We start from the raw sequence: 15,790 nt of genomic DNA, 5'->3' as shown, positions 1-15,790 counted from the left end.
GTAGCCCAGGGCATTTGAACAGGCAGTAGAAACGTGCAACAGATTCGATGTGCAATAACTTTGGTGACAGTCATGCTGAGGATATGTGCAGGGAGCAGTTTAAGCAGTTAAAAAGTACAGACTCTGAGCCAGCGTAAGTGTGCAGACCACACATCACCAACGTAAGGCGTGCAGCAGACTGAGAAGGTGGTTTTGTCACATTGATTCAGCCCTTGAAGCGCTGTCCAACCGTGCAGTGCTGAAACTTGATGAGAAGTTGCTGTACAAGTGCACCGAGGAGTGAGAAATGTGATAGTTTGATTTCTATGGCTGTGAGTATACCTAAATGCAACCCCAAGGATTTGGGACTTAAATCGTGGACTTGGGTCAAAGCAGCAGAAAGGATTTTATTCTTGGCTTTCATATTCGCTGTACAGTGGTGTTGAGTGATGGTTACACTAGCGCTTCTCTTCCGGTGCGTGTAAGATACGTGATTATCCTGGAACTCTGGTTGAAAGTCTTACCCCATTTAAATGGCCATTCTATGCAGCAATTTTAAATAATGCGATGCAAGCTTTAAGGTTGGCGAGAGCGTAGACTTGTGGCAAGGAGCAGGGAAGGCGTTGGATAAGCAGCTGGTGACGTGCAGCTACCGAATGTGGTGGTGCCTGCATTTGCTTCGGTGATCCCAGATGCATGCCAGGAACGTGCACATGACGTCATAGCAGGAAGCTGGTGCACGCACCCCTGTACTGCGGAGGGTAGAAGAGGGGTCATGGAGACACACAAGCTGACCACGAGAAGAAGGGTGGAGGAGACGCCCATACTTGGAGTAACTTCATCTTCATTGATTGATTTCAGTTTCAACGCACGTGAAGCGCATTCTGTGAAGGGAGAATTTTGTTCTGATAAAGGAAGTGAAGTGTAGGAAGGCAGTTAACCTTGGTGTGGGGGGTTTGTCAGTAGGAAATCCCTGTCAAAAACATTTCCTTTTGAACTTGTGTTACGAAATCTGTGATGTGTCTCCAAGTATCGAGGTTGAATTTCGGGTGAGTTGCAGAGACGTTTTAAGACAGGGGCAAAGCGGGGCCCCAGAAAGAGCCAGCTATGTCCTGCAGGGAGTCTTGCCCTAATGACGTTGAATATTTCTGTAGCAGATTTTGTAAGTGCTGTTTCCCTTTAATTAATTTTTTTTAATTTGGGTGGTGTGTGAGAGACTATTACAGACGTTAAGGGGGCGGGGGGTGGGCTGCGCGGCGGGCGCATGCTGGTGACAGAACCGCTCTCTACGAGCCTCCACGCCACACCTCGCGGAACCCGCTTCGCGGGTCCCGCATCGTTGCGAGTATCACCCCTGGACTCTGAACTCAGGGAGAGGGGTCACCTTGGAGGCTGCAGTGGGAGCGTACTTCGGAGCAGGGCTGCGAGTGGCGGGACCCTGACTCCATTTCCCAGGAGCCCTCACTAGCCCAAACCTTTGTCACCTGGGCCGCTCTCCCTGCTCGCCCTGCCCCACCAACGAACATAAGAATCCTTGCCTCCAGTAGGCAGTTGGACTCTGTTTAAAACTTTTCTTACCTGCTGGAATTCTGGTTGCTGATTGCGGTCTCGAGCCTCTACGCCACACCTCGCGGAACCCGCTTCGCGGGTCCCGCATCGTTGCGAGTATCACCCCTGGACTCTGAACTCAAGGAGAGAGGTCACCTTGGAGGCTGCTGTGGGAGCGTACTTCGGAGCAGGGCTGCGAGCGGCGGGACCGGGACTCCATTTCCCAGGAGCCTTCGCTAGCCCAAACCTTTGTCACCTGGGCCGTTCTCCCTGCTCGCCCCGCCCGCCAACGAACATAAGAACCCTTGCCTCAAGTAGGCAGTTGGACGCTGTTTAAAACTTTTCTTACCTTCTGGAATTCTGGTTGCTGTTTGCGGTCTCGAGCCTCTACGCCACACCTCGCGGAACCCGCTTCGCGGGTCCCGCATCGTTGCGAGTATCACCCCTGGACTCTGAACTCAAGGAGAGGGGTCACCTTGGAGGCTGCTGTGGGAGCGTACTTCGGAGCAGGGCTGCGAGCGGCGGGACCGGGACTCCATTTCCCAGGAGCCCTCGCTAGCCCAAACCTTTGTCAACTGGGCCGCTCTCCCTGCTCTCCCCACCCCACCAACGAACATAAGAACCCTTGCCTCCAGTAGGCAGTTGGACGCTGTTTAAAACTTTTCTTACCTGCTGGAAATCTGGTTGCTGTTTGCGGTCTCGAGCCTCTACGCCACACCTCGCGGAACCCGCTTCGCGGGTCCCGCATCGTTGCGAGCGGCGGGACCGGGACTCCATTTCCCAGGAGCCCTCGCTAGCCCAAACCTTTGTCACCTGGGCCGCTCTCCCTGCTCGCCCCGCCTACCAACTAATTTCCTTATATCAACAACCCTCTATCTCCGCTGCGCGGGAGCGTGCCGGGAGAAGCCCGGGACAAGGGCGGGACCGTCTGCGGCTGTCAGAGGCTGAAGTAAGCTGGGCTGGGCCCCGTCCCTTTGACTTTTGTTGTATTTTCCTTATTTATCGAACTTATTTTCATCCTTGGTTAAGAGTGATATATTATTGCTTTGCATTTTCTGTTGTGTTTTTCTGTTTTCCTATTATGACGGCAAAAAAACTTCGTTCAGGTCGAGTACTAGTGGGTAGGTCAGGTTCTAAAACGAAATCGAATCCCCTGCGGAATAAAATTAATTCTTCTCTGCAATTGAAAGGGCAATGTCAACTGTACAGATTATGGGAAAGGGGAAAGGATAAAGTTGTGTTGGATGCCACAAACTCCGACGAATTAGAGGGCAAAGTGTCAGAGGCAATTTTTCTCCCTGTTAAGGATAATATCAATCTGATTGAGGTTCCCTAATCGCTCCATCTTGGGAAACCTTCCTCCGAAACAGTGGGGGGTCCCCCTCTTGTTCTGATAGATTCGCAGAGACAAATAAAACTCCCTCTCGGGGCTTCTGGTTGTATTAATTTAAAAACCTCTAATGACATTTTCTTAAAATTACCTGATTCTACAGTGCTTAATCCAACACATTTGACTAAGGAGAAATCAAAAGTCTCTCCTGATTTATCTTCTACCCCTGTAATTCCGGAGGGAGATTTTACATTACCTGATATTGATTTAGTGTCCCAAAAGAGGCACTCGGAACTCGTTCATGCTAAAGCCATGGTCAATTCAAATGCTAACGAAGCTCCTTTAATCCCTAGCCTCCATCTTTATAGCAGCACTCCCTCTAATAAATTAAATTTTTCTCTAGCTCAGCTAAACCTCACCTCTTGCTCTGGCACTAATTTGAATAACATCCCTCCGAGTTCTCCGATTGGCAGTGATAATTTAATTTCTAAATCCTTGTCTTCCTTAGAATATTTGCTATCATCAATCCTACGTTTACTGGAAAAATTTGTTGGAGGTTCAGATTACGTCCTGGATACGGTAACCCAAATTCTTAGGGTGCTATTACATAATAAAGGTGGGTCCGTTCCCGGGTCTCATCTTGAGTCCGACAACTTATTGGTGAACTCGAGTAAAGACAAGAGGCTAACAAAAGAGATGGTAACTTTAGACCCAGCCCAAATGGACTTGAATCTCGTCTCCGAAGGTCGGAATGGAAATAAATTAGCGGCCATTCCGGTAGATCCTATTGTCGACAATGTATTGTCTGTTGGAGGCAATTGTATCGCCATCCTTGATGAAGTGATTGAACCCTTGACAGACTCTGTCGACATGCAAAATTTGGAAGTACTTCCCGTATTTCCTATATTTACTCCCCATATAAAAAAAGATAAAGAGGCACGTATTGATCTCCCAAATAATGATGACAAGGTAGCTCCTATAAAGCAAAAAAAGAATAGAATAAAAAAAAAAAGGAAACCTGTCCGAAGATTCTCTAAAAAAAGACAGAGGAAACTCAATTTTGAAAATAACTTAGAGGCCTCGCTAGAAAAATCTTGCCCGAAAGAGTTGTCTCTTAACTTACCCGATGACATAGCTGGTGTATCCAAAGAGGATCAAGTGAATATTATTATTGATTCTGCAGGATGTACGAGCTATTCTCGACCTGTTGAATCGATATTTCCTGTAAATGTTTTACCTCCAACTTTTAATCCCCTGGTTAGGCCATTTCAGGATTTTCCTGTATTTGAGCCTGCCCCCTTTTTGTCCATTAGGGAGAAAGAAAGTGTAGATACCGCTTTCTTAGATTTTATTCCTCTCTTTGATACCGATCTTATTTTAAATAGATCGGCACTTCCTAAATGTTTCCGTGAGATCGAAAGTCTAAAACTAATTCAAACGTCCGATCTGGTATCGCTTTCGAACTCCACCTTGGGGAAAACAGCCAGGGTTAAATTCCATTCTAGACTGGTTTTAAATCACATCCTACACTGGGCAGAGGAATTACAAATTGGAGGGATAGTTGTTAGCCCTTTCTTCATAGAGGAACAGGGTGACAAATTATCCACCAACTTGTCAATAATCCACAGTGTAAATCCGGTTTCTACAGATTGGCCCCCAGCTAAAACTGAGGATTTAAAAATTCGTGTATCAAAAAATGAACGACAAGTTCTCTATAAAAATCCTCTTCCTTCTAAACCAGTTTTGATGGATGACATATCTAAATGGAGTTGGTTGCCTGGCGTTCTCTCAAGTAAATCCACCTCTTCCCTTAAACCACATCTAAATCTTTAACACTGATTTAAAAATTATCTCTTGGAATATTGCGGGTTTAAAGAATAGTCCAGAAAAACTGTCATTCTTACAATCCTCAGAAGCTGATGTTATTTGTCTTCAGGAAACCTGGGTGGAAGGAAAACTAATGATGGAAAAAGAGTATTTTGTTTTAGATGGCAGTGCATTTCCCTCTAGGAGAGGACACACGAAGGGTGGAATAGCTTGTTTACTTTCCAATAAGATTAATTGAAATTTCTCTCACTATCTAGAGCTAAATAAACTGTTTCAGGCAATAACTTCGAAAAATTTTGTTAAGGATTGCCCAAATAAATTGCTTATCCTAATAAACACTTACATTCCACCTGACACCTGCTTTAATGTTGGCTTAAAGTCGCTCTTTTCCTTTATATCTAAACTTATGGACGTTCCATCCCCTCCACATATATTGTTACTAGGGGACTTCAACTGCAAAATTTCCAATTGTGGCCTTGATTTGTTCAGGAATAAGCTTAGGGAAGAATCTCTCCATATTCCACAAGCTCAGTTCCCGCCGAATATTAAGTCCAACAAAAGAGGGAAATTAATTTTGGAAGGTCTTTCTAAGGTAGATTGCCTAATAATAAATGGTAGGCTCCCCTCTGACATCCCTGCAGCTTTTACACATAAATCAAAAAATGAAGAATCAAATATTGATTATGTAGTAGCAGATAGTTCCTTTTTTTCTTTCCTGAAGGATGTTTTGGTTGTTAATTCTGAACTAAGCGACCACAAGGTGCTGATTGTTACAGTTACTCTCAGGCCTCCCCTGTCGGATTCCCGGCACATTGATACTGATATGGTGAATTTTGGAGCCAGGTCAGGGAAATGTTCCTGGAATTCTCGGGTTTTTGAGTGTTTGCTGAGTACCTTGGTATCTACCGTGGAGAATTTGTCCCTATGGGACGGGAGGGAACTCCTAGGTTTTTCAGATTTTTTGGAATTAGTAACCTCAATAGCAAAGAAAGTCCCTCCTATTAAAAAACCTACAGTATTCCCCAAATCACTTCGGCAATTAAATATTGAAATAAATAAATTGATAAGGGGTCAATATTTATTATTTAATCAGGAAAGGCATCATAAATTAGCCCTGTTAAAAAGAAGGAGATCAAGGTTGAAGGCTAGATTAAAAAGAGATAAGGAAGATTCTCTATGGATTAAACTCCGGGAATCCTCTTATAAGGGTCAAGCCAGGATATTCTGGTCATTAATTGGCAAAGGTTGTGGCACTAGATCCTGTCCTACGCCAATTGCTATTGATGAGCAGACTTGGGTTCAATATATTGAGCATTTGTATAGCAGTTATGGTTTGCAACAGGATAATGATTCTCTTTATGAGGACATTCTTCCATATGATTCACCGTCCGAAAAGGATATCGAATTAGCCATCAATGGCATGCGCTCTTCTGGCGTGATGGGTCCGGATGAGGTCCCTATTTCTGTTCTAAAACAACAGAGCGAATTATGGAGCAAAATCCTTTATCCAGTGTTTACATTTTGCTTTATTAGTGGAACCGTTCCCCCATCTTGGAAAGGGAGCATACTAGTCCCTCTTTTTAAAAAAGGGGCTAGAGATCTACCTCAAAATTATTGCCAAATCGCTCTATTACATGCTATCGGCAAGGTCTTTGCAAAATGTCTTCTTAATTTAATTAACGATTGGGTGTCTATGGCCGAAATCTTACCTTATGAACAAACAGGATTTAGGCAAAAGCACGGTATTCTAGATAATCTAACTGCACTCCAGGTTATAATGGAGAAATATGTTAAGGTTCGTGGAGGGCGAGTTTATGGCGCCTTCATCGATTTCTCCACAGCTTTCGATAAAGTGGATAGAACATTGCTGTGGGGAAAGCTATTTGATTTGGGGATGCCACTCTCTCTCATCAGATTAGTCCGTGCCCTGCATTCGTATACCTGGTGCAGAGTGTTGTTGGGTGGGGAAAGAGGACTATTATTTCCACAGCCAATGGGTTAAAGCAGGGTTGCCTATTGGCCCCTTTGTTGTTTTCCCTATATATCGCCGATTTACCCCAGGTTCTCTCTACAAGTACAGGTATTGCTCCGATTTTGGGGGGGTTCCCCAATCGTATGTCTTATGTATGCTGACGACATTTTGATTCTTGACCTAACGCCTAAAGGGTTGAATAATCGCTTGCATGCCTTACATAAGTACGCAGGAAAGCATCATTTGCTGATAAATATCGCAAAAAGTAAAGTGATATGTATGTCGATTAGGAAGAATTTTAAATATGCAATCTTTCTTTGGACTGTGGGGGGCCAAAAATTGGAAACAGTGAAATCCTATACTTTTCTTGGCAAAATTGTTACGAGCAACTTAAGTGAAAAAGCTCACATAGCTAATAACATCCGGAAAGCTATTGTCCAGGGAAAGAGTTTGGTGTCTTTATATAACGCCAAAGGCAGAAGGCATTTTTCAATACTGCTGGATGTATATCGAGCAAAAATCCCTGCCTCTTTACTTTATGGAATGGAGTTAATTGATATGAAAAATTGGAGCTTCTTGAGCTCCTCTGAAGGTAAAATCTCACGTAGCCTTTTATCTGTCAACACAGCTAGTTCAACAGCTGTTCTTAGACAGGAATTCGGCTTACGTAGTAGCTGGGTTCAAGGTCTAGCGGGGAGTGTGCGCTGGGTTTTTAGCCTAGCAATGGGTGAGCCAGGCACGTTAAGACATCTTATAAAAACTGAGTTGCTGGGAAATTTTAATGATCATTCTTTAATTCTAAATTTTTTTAGATAAGCTGTGAGCCAATTACAATTAGATAAAGCTGTTTTATTCTCTTTATCGCCATATCAGCTAAAAACCCTCCTGAAGTCTGCTTCTTGGGAATTAGGGTTTAGACTGGATAGAGAGTTTCGTATTCTGAAAAAAGGTACCACTCCAGTTATTGATTCCTGTCTGGTGAGGAATACGCAACCCTATGTTCATTGGAACATCCCCCATGGTGTCAGGCGTCTATTGTTTTTAGTAAGACAGGACTTACTTCCTTTGAAATCTCTCTTATCCAGATGGTATGGTTCATCAGCTGTATGTAATCTCTGCTATATGAAAGATCAGGACTTGCTCCATGTTATTTTTGTTTGCCCAGCTTTAATGTCGTAGAGGCGAAAGTGGCTAAGACCCATTTGTCTCCAATTGAATATTTTGTCTGCCTCTGCTTTCATTTTGGCCATGAATAATCCCCCCAATGAAATGTTTTGTTTAAAATTGTACAATTTTCTTAAATGTTTTTTGAATTTGTATTAGGTGGTGGTTCTGATGTTTAGTTTTTTCTGTATATTTTCTAATATTTTACTCTATGTAAATGTTTTATCTCTTATTCATGATTTTATTGAATGTAATACTATGTCTTTTATGTGGATCTCATGAGAGTTCCGTAATCATAAATAAATAAAAACTTGAAACTTGAAGACGAGATGGGGACTTCATGTGCCAGGACTGTGAAGGGAAGCCGGGAACTACAGGAGGATGAGGTGCCAAGGATCAAAGGAGTGAGCAGGAGTTACGATGACCACCAAGACTGCCTCGACGAAACACCGGGCGAGCCAGACGGAGGGCGTCTTCAGCAGCTCCAGGGTCGCGGGACCGGCAAGCTAGGACGAGGGAGCTGGACCCCATCTGGTACCACCCACAAGACAGCCACGCTCCCGGAGGAGTGTGGCTACCCGAGGTACGAGCCCGCATCCAGGGTTGGTTCTGGAGGGGAAGCGTAGCAGCGCGAGACCTAGTAGTGAGGGTAGAGGAAAGATAAAGTGCCTACCAACCAACTGCGTGGTAGCGTATTCGTGCAAACTCTAACAGCCACATGGTGACGGTAGTGTGTGCAGGTTATTTTTCCTCAATCCCCTCCCTATTACAAATGTGCACATGATTGAATGCACACCCTAAATCCTATTTTTTTGTGCTTTGATTTTCATGGTTCTTGGACATCCTGCCTGGATGGCAACTACAACCTTCCTCTGAAGTCAAGACAGGAGAGAAACCAAACAGTGTTATGTAGTATATCTCCAAGAGACTTAGAATAAAAACCTCTTTTGCAACATATTTCCTCTCTGACCCTCCATTGTCTATTACACTTATCCTTATGCATGTCCCTTTTATATTTTGTGTTGTTCCTTCAGGTCCAAACCAATCCAATTGAGCAAACTGTAGGGTTTATTAGTTCCTTGTTTTTGCATGGTTTCATCAGATACCACAGCTAGTGAGACCTTATACCCTGAAGATGACCTTGGACCTTTTTAGGCTATTGTATAGGCCGAAACATGTCAGTAGCTTATGGATTCATGAAGGCCAGGTGAATAATTGTATTTCACCAAATGACAATTTTCAGTGTTTTTTAAATGTTACCAGGGGCATACACAAATGAAGGGAACCTTTGAGTACACCCGTAGGCATGTTTTAATTTGTTTTTGCCTGAAACAGGATCTGAGTATTTGTTCTGAAACTAGATTTATAAGAACTCTTGAATATTTTATCCCTTGGTTGAGTTCATTGGGGTGGCATAGTTCCTATCTCAGTGCGAGAGGACATCAATTGTTTATATTTTTTTATTTTCGTTTTTTTAATGTTTTTATTGAAATTTAAGACGATCATACAAACATTGCCGATTACTAAATAGATTGGTCACTCATGTCATAATACAGTATACAGAGGTGAAAACCCCAAATCAGAACAACACAACTCTACACACACTAAAAGTATGCGTGCCGCACCTCTCAACTGGCCAAAAGCCAACCCGTCCAAGTTGTAGACAAAACAATGAGCTACTCGCTCTTGTGGTGTGCACTTCCACTGCCCCCGTTGTCCCCAAGGGGCGATCGTTTATGATCAGAAACAAAGATTCTACCCACTGTGGGTTGCACCACCCTGTATCTTATATAACAAATATCGATGGATTTAAAGAAAAATGTCCATCCAATGTCTGTTTGCTTTTGATCTTCTTTATTCAAATTTCACCAGGCAGCCAACGCGTTTCGTTCAAAAGAACTTCGTCAGGGCTGTAAAAATATTTAAAAATAAGTGTATAATAATATATACAAATCCATCTTTCAATATTAACATTCATAAAATATCGACACAAAAGAGAGATACTAAAAATAATCTTCTCCAATCCTCTAGAACACTATTTGATAATACAATATATTCTGTAAGTACATCACTTTATTCGCTAACTTCTATGTGAATTTCCCCATCATTACTACTTGTAAGGCATTCAAATCTGCCCCTCACATTATCCTGACATGATTTTAGCCATAGTTGTGTATATGTCACATTCTTTGATGTAATCACAAGTGTACAAAGGATACTTGATTATCTCCTTCACATGGATAGAGTATTGTAGACACATACATATCCTTTATAGGACATATTAACATTTAAAAAAAAACCTTTGGGTAAGGTATTTCCCCTTTATCTCACCCCAACCAGCCATTTAAAAACACTTGTACGGTTGCCTCAGAGGCTTTGGACAAGTACATTATTTACAATTTCATTGCACCAGGTAGTCCTTATCTTGTATATATGTTTAGGTTGCAATTAGGCCCATTTAAACATATTATCACCCAATCGGGCCCTTAGAGCCATATTTACTCTTTCCCATCTAGTAAGCAGTAGCAAGTGTACATAAAATCTTCACACAAAGAAAAGTATTAGTATGTATATGCCAAATTGCATCACCATACGGGTCAAGAAGGAGCACATATAACAATTTAAGACACACGCATTGTCAGGGGCAGATTTATTCCCATCTTCTATTAACCCTCATTAATAGGACTCCCAACTGTAAAGTCTATATTGAACCTAATTAGTAAAAAAACGGCATCTTACCAAGCTGTCTGTGTCCATTACGCACAGACTTCAGATCCTGTACACCATATTTGGTACCTGGTTTGCATGTAAACGGCTACTGTGCCTGCTGGTTTGGTGAAAATTTCATGGTGTAACACGACATGTTGTATCTATACGACTTTGAGCCTTGAAAGTCGGGTGTTTTATTTTTGAATACCCAATAAGACATGACGTTTATGCTTAAACACGTTGTTCCTTTGGTGAGCTCAGGGGCAGGGTCATAATGCTCCCAATTCTGTGTTCTGTGAGCAGGGCTTAGAACGAAGGGTTTTGAGAACAAGTATCTTGTGGTGCAGTTTTCACTGTGATAAACATGTAGACTTTTGGCCTTTGATATTCGAAGGCTCTATAACAACACTTGCTGGTTTGGTGAAAATTTCATGCTGCAACATGACATGTGTTTTTTATTTATACGACCTCGAGCCTTGAAAGTCGGGTGTTTTATTTTAAGTACCCTTGTGACATGATGCTACAGCCTAAACATGTTGCTCTTTTGGCGAGTGCTGGGGCAGGGCCAAAATGCTCAAGTGTTGTGGAATCCATATTGGTTTCATTATGACAAGCCCAGAAATAACGTGTAACAAACTTTATGACCTGGTACTTGATGACTTGAGTGTATGGCCCATTAGGCGGACGTAAGAATTGTGGGCCCTACTTTATGGCCTTATCATTAACTGGCCTTAGACCCATACCGTGTTTGATAATAACTTAAAGTGGTGTTTCCAACTAATAGCACAATGCAACGTGACGCCCCATAGGTTCATGTTAGGGTTATAACAAGGAAGTGGCGCCTTACGTGTTAGAGGGGTTAGATGCCCTATTTTAAAATCACAATCAGATATTGCGTTATGGGCAGCCCATTGGTGTAATTCTGTAGGGTTGCCTTCTTTCTGGTGCCATAGTTTGTCAAAACATACGGGGTATATGGAGTGGGAGACCAATTTTATCAAAATGTTTTTGTACAGGCACAGGTACCAAATATGGTGTACTGGATCTGAAGTCTGTGCGTAATGGACGCAGACAGCTTGGTAAGATGCCGTTTTTTTACTAATTAGGTTCAATATAGACTTTACAGTTGGGAGTCCTATTAATGAGGGTTAATAGAAGATGGGAATAAATCTGCCCCTGACAATGCGTGTGTCTTAAATGTTTATATGTGCTCCTTCTTGACCCGTATGGTGATGCAATTTGGCATATACATACTAATACTTGGCTTTGTGTGAAGATTTTATGTACACTTACTAGATGGGAAAGAGTAAACAGATGGGAAAGAGTAAATATGGCTCTAAGGGCCCGATTGGGTAATAATATGTTTAAATGGGCCTAATTGCAACCTAAACATATATACAAGAAAAGGACTACCTGGTGCAATGAAATTGTAAATAATGTACTTGTCTAAAGCCTCTGAGGCAACTGTATAAGTGTTTTTAAATGGCCTTTCGGGGTGAGGTAAAGGGCAAATACCTTACCCACAGGGTTTAAAAAAAAATGTTGATATGTCCTATAAAGGATCCGTATGTGTCTACAATACTCTATCCATATGAAGGTGATAATCAAGTATCCTTTGTACACTTGTGATTACATCAAAGAATGTGACATATACACAACTATGACTAAAATCATGTGAGGATAATGTGAGGGGCAGATTCGAATGCCTCACAAGTAGTAATGATGGGGAAATTCACATAGAAGTTAGCGAATAACGGCTGTATTTTGTGATGTACTTACAGAATATATTGTATTATCAAATGGTGTTCTAGAGGATTGGAGAAGATTTTGTTTAGTATCTCTCTTTTGTGTCGATATTATGAATGTTAATATTGAAAGATGGATTTGTATATATTATTATACACGTATTTTTAAATGTTTTTACAGCCCTGACGAAGTTCTTTTGAACGAAACGCGTTGGCTGCCTGATGAAATTTGAATAAAGAAGATCAAAAGCAAACAGACATTGGATGGACATTTTTCTTTAAATCCATTGATATTTGTTATATAGTATACAGAGGTCATCAGAACAATTATGTTAAATGAGTACATCTCTCTTCGCCTCTCTGCGCATTTCTAATTCTACCACTGGGGATATACAGATGTCTCCACGATAAACATTCCATTTGGACCACTTTTTGTCCCATTTTCGGGGGCAGCCTCGAGTTATGAAAACTTTTTTCTCTGCGTTCATGCATCCGTCTAATTCTTTCACCCACAGTAAAGTGGAAGGTGGAGGCTGAGTCCCCCAACCCTTCGCCAGTTCCTGTTTTACCAATGTGTATCCCAGCGTCACTAACTGTTGTTCAATTTCAGTGAGGTCAGTTGCGGCCCAAATATTCAGTAAACCCAGTTTTGATGTCAATATCACCTCCTTACCAAGTGCAGTCTGTATGTGTGTAGTGGCTTCCTTCCAGAGATGGCAAATCACTGGGCAATCCCAGATAGTATGATAGAAAGTGGCTTGCTGTCGGCAACCCCTCAAACGTAAGTCATCTGGTCTTGTTCCTATTTTGTCCAAGGTAATCCCTGTAGTGTAGGACCTGTGTAGAATCCTAAGTTGTATTAGTCCAAATCGGAGTGTAATGGCTGCTTCTCTCGGGGACATAAGGGCTGATCGCCATTCTTCCTCATCTATTATACCAAGGTCCCTCTCCCACTGGTCCTTGAGCTTACCAAAACTATCTGGCAGGTTGTTACTGAGTTTTTTGTATGTTAACAATATGGCTTTGGTATACAGTGGCCCATCTAGCAAGCGATCCTCCAACGGTGATGATTCCGGAATGTCTCTAAGGTTTGGGAACGCCGCTTGCAAGACATGCCTTATTTGCATGTATCGGAATATTTCCCCTTGGGCCATTTAGTGGTGTCTTTGGATTTCCTCAAATTGAATAATCAAACCCTTTTTTACTAGATCTCTCACTGCTGAGATCCCAATCATGTCCCACTTATCGAACCCCAGCTGATAACACAGCATGTCCAGTTTTGGGGTGTACCATAATGGCTTTACTCTCGTAATAATGTCGGCCCAGCCCAGTCTGGAATTTGCCTGGCGCCAGATCTCGATTGTATGCAAGGTGGGTCCAAAGTGTATGCAAGGTGGATCCAAAGTACCTCTTTTTCCTATTATAGGAGTACAAGGCCCCCAAATACCCAGAACGATCTAGGACATATGCCGGGTCTGTGTGCGGGTGGTATATCCAATGATTCACAGTCACTAATTGCGAGGCCCAATAGTAAAGCTTGAGGTCCGGTAACTTTTTGTCAGCTTTTACAGCGCCACTCTTGGGGCTCCACCATCCCATAGCAGCGTACGGATCTCACCCTCCACCGCTGGGAAGTATGTGTCTGAAATGTGGTTTGGGCAGTTTTGGAGAATATACAAGAAACGCGGGAGTGCCTACATTTTAAAAAAGACAGCTCGGCCCACCAGGGACAAAGGCAGCGACCTCTATTGCTTCACATCTGTTTTCAGTCTGGCCAAATGGGTGCCAAATTAAGAGTGTAAAAAAGGGCGGGGTCCAGCGTAACATAACCCCCCAAGTATCGGAATCCTTCTCTAGCTATTTCTACCGGACAGTTTGCTGGAAGACGGGGGATCTGTCCATGAAGCATGAATAACACCGACTTGCTCCAATTGATCGCATACCCAGAGTATTTCTTGAAATTTGTAAATATGTTCAGAACCGGCTGCATAGATTTATAGGGGGAGGCGAGATACAGTAGTATGTCGTCGGCTTACAAGGATATTCGATCTTCCTGATCTTACGTCCATCGCAAGCCTTGTATCATTGCATCCCGACGTATCCACGCCGCCAAGGGTTCCAGCATGAGAGAGAATATCAGTGGGGACAGAGGGCACCCTTGTCTAGTGGCCCTCTGCAGCGTGAACGCGTGGGACATTTAATTGTTCACTCTGACTTGCCCCTGAATGTCGGTGTATAACAGTTTCACCCATCCGATAAACCATATTATATTCAAGTATGTTATTGTGGTGATCTTTTTCTGAGAGGTCATACTAGAGGATTCACCTCCTAGGGGATCGATTTTGTGTCTCCTACCCATGAGGCAACACTTCTTTTCCAGGAAAACCTGAAATTCTTTTTTGATGCCAGGATTGTCAACGGCCAGGACCCATGCTGGAGAGAATCCAACTACAAAACTGTCACCTCGGTTCAGTCATTTAACCAAAAGTACAATCCAATGCAAGCAATTATTTGCAGACGATACTCGGTGAAAATAATCTCACCTAAATTCATTATGGTTGGGTTTCTGGTGCAAACATTTACTTTCTAGAATATCCACCATGAATACATAAAATGTACTGTGATGTGTTTAAGAAGAAACGGAGAAACCTAGCTTTCATGTGGCTCCACAACAGTACTTTGAATTGTGTAATTAGGAGTTCACGTGTACGTATGGGCTCAAAATCAGTATGGAAAGTACTTTTGGTTAGAAGGCCATGCATGGCTGAAGGTGCCACTAAGATACGATATGGGGCCCAATCACACTTTTAGAATGGATGCACCATTGCCACCATATCACCATAACAGCAGTAAATGGGCTGAAATGCAAGAACAACATAGTTTTTATTTTGATCAGAGAAACTGTGATAGGACAAGTCATCTGTCTTCAAATCCGTTTAATACTACTGACACTGCTTTTGATGCCCAGCAAGTCACATTTTAAGCCATGTGTAAACCCTTTAGTGTAAGGGTAGCCCCACCAAGAATAAGGCCTATCGATATATGTATAACAAACAATTCAAACCGCTGTCTTCATCCCTGATGCTCAGACATGACTTTTGTAACTTTCATTCATTCTTTCATATTAGTTCTCTTGAATTAGAGTCAGCATTTTTTTAAATTTTAGTAGCAGGCTTAGATATGCAGGAGTGCGGCATGCAAATAGTCAACACTATGAAGAAAAAAGATATAATAGATAGGTGCCACCTATTCCTTCAGGGTAATTCTCAGTGGTGAGGCAAGGGTGAGACATGCCCTAATGAAAGCAAGGGAAATGGGCATCCTGACTCCTAGTTTTCTGGTTGTAAACAGCTAAAACCGAGAAGGAGTGGAACCCTCATATTCCAGGGTCTCAGTGCCACTGCACCTGCTGCACTTACGAGAGCGAGACCCCTGTGAGTCCAACAGATGTCGAAGCTAGGCTGAACAAAGGAATCATTATTTTAAGTGAAATTTGAAACAGGGCTTATTTGGACA

This window comes from Lissotriton vulgaris, chromosome 5 (genome assembly GCF_964263255.1).
Source record: "Lissotriton vulgaris chromosome 5, aLisVul1.2, whole genome shotgun sequence".
Taxonomy (NCBI): Eukaryota; Metazoa; Chordata; class Amphibia; order Caudata; family Salamandridae; genus Lissotriton; species Lissotriton vulgaris.
Note: the sequence above shows the minus strand (reverse complement) of the source record.